At 37.2% G+C, this 5,748-nt stretch overlaps 1 long non-coding RNA gene across 1 annotated transcript; it reads left to right on the top strand.

Moving 5' to 3' along the window:
• Window positions 1-1,240: 1,240 nt before the first annotated feature.
• On the top strand, window positions 1,241-4,189 carry LOC139740085 (uncharacterized). Its single transcript, XR_011711545.1, has 3 exons — window positions 1,241-1,462; window positions 2,339-2,420; window positions 4,127-4,189. It is a non-coding gene; the product is annotated as an uncharacterized lncRNA (long non-coding RNA).
• The last annotated feature ends 1,559 nt before the right edge of the window (window positions 4,190-5,748 follow it).

Genomic DNA, 5,748 nt, shown 5'->3' with positions numbered 1-5,748 from the left:
CAGTTTTTTGACCAAAGCTTATGAAATGTTGTTTGGCGGGGGTATAACCAGTCGCTGTAGCGACATTTCTAGTTGAAAAAGACTCAACTATAAAACTCCTGGGGGGGGGGGACAAATGGCTCCAGGACTTTAAGCTCTCAAAATAGCTCTGGTAAGTTTGGGTTAAAATTAAAGTTTTCAGTTTTGCAAGCTTTACCAATAAAAGGAACCACATGCATGCTTTCAAGCAGGCAAAGAAACCAAATTCTCGCTCGCGTGAGCATCCGCCGTTTTACTACTTTAGTACTGGGCCTCGTGGCGCGCTCTGCGCTGCGGCTCGAAACTTGCATTGACTCAACACGCGTGATCGAATCGTAGGTCCATTACAACTTTAGAGTACAAATGTCAAATCGAAAAATATCTTTATTAAACATGATTGTGATAATATAATGATTGGAATATGCTCTTTAAAGGTAGGGGATACCTTTTAGAGACCTCCCAAAATGCAGCAAAACATTAGATATGAACCTCAGGGGACTTGTTTAGGCCACTGCTGAGAAATTTGGAAGTCAACAGTTATCTACAATTTGAATAATGCACAAAACTCAACTGCTCAATAGTTCTGTGTGTCAGTCACACTTAAGCCTTTTTGTTGCAGTCTTCTGTATTTTTTTTTTAAATCTATAAACACAAATCTAAAAGTATAAGAGCTGATGTAATAACATATAGAGTGTGTGGCAAGAATGTATATAGAAATGTTTGTAAGTTTTGATGAACTTTCTTCACAAAATATACATGATGGACACACATGCAGTGCATGGTTCTGCAAAGGTAGCCTAGTAATGTACTGGAATTTACGGTGAGCCCCGAAAAAAATTCAATTCAAAATCTAACGGTCAATAAAAATGTACTAGATGTTACCTTCCACTTTCAATACTTTATGGGAGTTTCTAAAATGATACTCTCTTCAACATACCACTGTATTTATAGGCCTACAACTCTTCATTTAAGGCATGCAAATGGGATTCCCTACCTTTAAGACTTTATTTTCATATGAAAAATGTTTGTGCAAAACAATATCAGTGGTTTCATTTTCATGACTGTGCTTTAACTTTTAAGTGGTCGGATCATGGTACATCTGTACCTCTAGATGTAAATACCATGACAACATGAGTCTTATTTATAAAGTCTACTTGCTTATTAAATATTAGAAAATAAAATTGTCATTAGTAGACCTATTTATGCTGTCTTGCACCCATAATTCACTGCTGCTATACACAGTTCTAGCGACTGTGTTATCAAGAAAATTGAATGGCATTTGAAGATGAAACCAATTAAAAGACAACTTTACAAGTGCCAAACTAATAAATGTACATTTCCTCACTTGTGTTTTCTGTACCTACAGATCTTCAATGATTGTGAGACAGTTATGAGTACGCGACAAAGGAAGCGGAGGACTAGTCATGGACATACCTCGGAAGTTGTATGTATACTATACTATTCATGAATATAGAATATAGACATACTGTAGATCTAGATCTACAGATTTTCTTTGTTTTTTATCAAACAAAATTTTTTGAATCCTGAATCTGACTCTAGTGATTAGTCATACAGGAAGCTATTGCAATTGATTGTGCTTTTAAATTGGTTAAAAGGTTGTATAGAAAATTCCCTATAGGACCCTACTGAAAATATGTCTAGACTATAGCTAGGCTTGGTCCCACAGAAATTGCAGATGAGTATTAAAGTTAGTTTACTGACATCCGCCTCCGGCAATCAAGAAGAGCCCCAAGGCCAAACAATGGTAACGGCAAGTAAACCTCTCATTGCCCCTCCATCAAAACTTAACTGATGTCACGGTTTATGTTGCAAATTGTAAGAGTTTCTGTCTTTTTTGTCCTTACCAGACGTCTTCAAGCTACATAGTCAGCAACTGCTGTTTGACCATATCATAGCTATATAAATGTACCGTTTAGGTAATTACAACCACTGTGACTGATCGATCTATAAAGATAGAACTGAGCTGGCAGACGTGTATACATGGTTATATACAGTGTCAGGATTGGATGAATAAACAGGAAAAAGAAGCAGCAAAGTAACAATCATGCATTCTCTCACTAAAAATTAGCAGCTCTGAATTTTGTATTTATGGTGGGACACCACCGTAATTGTAGCACAGTGGCAGTAGTCAAACGAGGGAAAATCTTTAAGTGTTCACAAATTGAGGCACTATGTAACAAAATGTGTTAATTGAATTATTTGAGGGTAATATTGAGTTTGTATTTTAACAAATTGAATTTTAAGGCAAAAATGAAAATCATTTTTCTAGTTTATATGTCCCATTTCTATGTACTTGCAGTTTCCTCGAGGTACTGAAGTTCGTGCATTGTGGCCGCCGAATGGATCATGGTATCCTGCTACTGTAGTTGACTTCAAACAAGGTACTTGGGTTGTGTATCTTTGGGGTATCTTAAAGGGAATGAGGAGTACTGGCAAAGTTTGTAATAATTATTCTTTCTTGTTTCAATTAGGGCCTTAATGTACTGGGAAATTGCATCAAGTGTATTGACTGCGATACTCGGGTGAGCGTCGTGCCCCCCGGGCTCTTGTGTATATATATATATACAGGATGGCCCAGAAAGAACGGACCGGTGTAATTTTTACTTTGTGCTGCAGCAAGGAAACTTTATGATTTATCAGATTTTTTGTGCAGATTGTAGGTCCCTAGCTAAATAAACGATAATGGTTTACCATTCTTCAGAGCAATATTCATTGTCTGATAAAACGAAACACAAAATTTTTGCTAATCCATTCTTTCTGGGCCACCCTGTATATCTAGGTATTTTTATGCCTCCGCCACGAAGTGGTGCCGGAGGCATTATGTTTTCGGGTTGTCCGTCCGTCCGTCCTTCCGTCCGTCCATCCTTCCGTCCGTCCGTAATGAATTTTGTGGACAGGGTAACTATCAAAACCTTTTGAGGTATCCTAATGAATCTTGGCATGTATGTGTATTAGGGGGTGAAGTTGTGCCTATCAACTTTTGGGTGCACATGCTCAAGGTCAAAGGTCAAAAGGTCAAGGTCAAATACATAAAATTTCACTATTTCCACCATATCTATGCAATGCCTGAAGATATTTTCTTGAAACTTAGTGTATCCATGTACTACCCAATTAAGATTCTCTGGTGAAAGTTTGGGTCATGAGGTCAAAGGTCAAAGGTCAAAAGGTCAAGTAAAGATATTAAAACTTCACCTTTTTTCTCTGTACCTTGGAAATTGTTCAAGGTATCCTCATGGAACATAGTATATATACATGTACTGACTGGCAGTGATTATCTAGAAAATTTAGGGTTCATGGGGTCAAATGTCAGGGGTCAAAGGAAAAGGGAAACACTTCAAAATTTTACTATTTCCGTCATGTTTATGCAATGCTGGCAGGATTTTTTTTTTTTTTACACTTGGTGTATGCATGCATAACGTAATAGAGATTCTTTGGAAAGAGTTTTTTTCCTTTTGTTTTTACCTCAAAGGTCAAAAGGTCAAAGAGCAAGTGAAAGTGCTGAACTAAGCTTTTCCTCCATGTGTATCTCGGAAGTGGCTCAAGTTATCTTGAAACATACTACATATTTATGCATGTTCTGCCTGACAGTGATTATTTTATGAATTTTAGGGTCAAAGGCCAGATGAAAATGGTAACAATTTACTATTCAATACAGAAATTGCACTTTTTCTCCATACCTTGAAAATAACTCAATGCATAAACATATGAATGGGTCAAAGTCAAGTTAAAGTCCTTAACTCCCAAATACATGCTCTCCTATTCAAGGAAGGTGAACATTTAACACATTTGTGACAAACTTGTCGTTTTAATATTTTGCCAATTTTGTGAAAATGTAATCACACATTGTCCACATGTACTATCTGGACCTATTAGGAGAATCATGCATTAGGGCGGAGGCATAGCAGTCGCCATAGCGACATTTCTAGTTTGTTTACTAAATTGAAATGTAAAAATTTTACATCCACAAAAAATATTTCATGTACATTTCACTTGTCATCAGTAATTGCGAGCACATGCTGGATGCATCAATGATTAGCATTGATTCATATTGGATGAATAGAAATGAATGTTTTTTGTTTTTTTTCAGGTCGGTTCTTCATCAAGTACGAAGATGATGAAACACGATGGGTATTTCCTCATCAGATTCGCAGTAAGTTTGACATTAGGTTGAATCATTGTACCATTAATTATATATTTTTTATGCCTCCACCCCAAAGGGTGCCGGGTGTCATGTTTTCGGGTTGTCCGTACGTCCGTTCACACAGTTATATCATTACTATGATATATAAAGAATGTCTTCATGGGTTTTCATCAAATCTGGCTCATGAACACTCCATGATATGTAGATGATGTGATCATTTTTTTTATTCAATAATTTTATTAAGTTCCCACTTTAAAAAACAAATGTCCCCACTCTAAACACTGCATACAGCGTGTTGTCTCTGGAATGTATACACCGTCCTGTTATCAGGTGTGATGAAAGGGGACATTTTGTTAAGAATGTGAGACTACATTTTCTATGTCTGTTAGATTAAATGATTATATCAAGTCTCCACTTTACACCCCTCGTACAGGGTCATTTCCTCAGAATGTACAGTGTGGTGTGTTTAACAGTCACATTTGTTATATGATCTACACTATAGAAGTAAAAGGTGGTAGAAGTCCGGAGCTGCGCACCGTCTCCGGGCATTCTTGGTTCGAATCATGATGAGAAATGTCGTCTGTGCGCAGCTACGGACTGTTACCTTGTACTTCTGTTGAGGATATAATATATAATGAAATGAACTGTTGAACATACTAACATTCCGGGGACATGATCCTGCATTAGGGGTGTTGAGTGGATACATTTTCTGTTAAAAGAAGGACCGTAATTACCAAATAAGACAGACACCGAAAAGTATGTAGTTCATTATTTCAAAACAAAATGCCTCCTTTCCACACACCTCATTTTACAGAACTTTTACAATTACTGAAAAAGACTCAACTATAAAACTCCTGGGGGTGGGGGGGGGGGGGGACAAATGGCTCCAGGACTTTAAGCTCTCAAAATAGCTCTGGTAAGTTTGGGTTAAAATTAAAGTTTTCAGTTTTGCAAGCTTTACCAATAAAAGGAACCACATGCATGCTTTCAAGCAGGCAAAGAAACCAAATTCTCGATTGCTCTTTGGATGAAATCTTCTCCTAATTTACATATTTTGGGACTGCACGCTAGTTTCTAGCTTGCAGCAAGCTAGTTACTAGCATGCATGCTTGTTGCAAGCTAGCAACTCGCTTACAAAATTTTCTGTAAGGGTATAAGGCTGTGTACACTCCTTAAATATCTATTCAAAAATACTTTATCTTAATGGGTGTGTACAGTTCTGGTCGAAGCGAGGATTTAGCTTTTAACGTTTTGCGAGATATTCAGAAACCACTCTATGAGATGTCACAGAGCGTGCAATTCTTAGGGGTATCAAAAGTTTATTTTACGAAAATAGGTTTCGAAATGGCTGAGATATCAAAAAACAAGGTAAAACAAAGAGATCCTAATAAAATTATGGCCTGTCGCCTTTTATCATTATCACTTTTTTGGATACATTCCAGTACATTCCAGAGACAACAATCTGTAGGCCTATGTTGTGTGCGGAATAGGGATATTTCGTTATTGAAATTGGGTATGGGTATTGGGATGTGGAGGTAGGGCACATTGCTTTTTTTAAAGTGGGAACT

Source organism: Diadema antillarum, unplaced genomic scaffold (genome assembly GCF_040938485.1).
Source record: "Diadema antillarum isolate AM-2024a unplaced genomic scaffold, OU_Dant_1.0 scf00000003, whole genome shotgun sequence".
Taxonomy (NCBI): domain Eukaryota; kingdom Metazoa; phylum Echinodermata; class Echinoidea; order Diadematoida; family Diadematidae; genus Diadema; species Diadema antillarum.
This window is presented reverse-complemented; position numbering and strand designations above follow the sequence as displayed.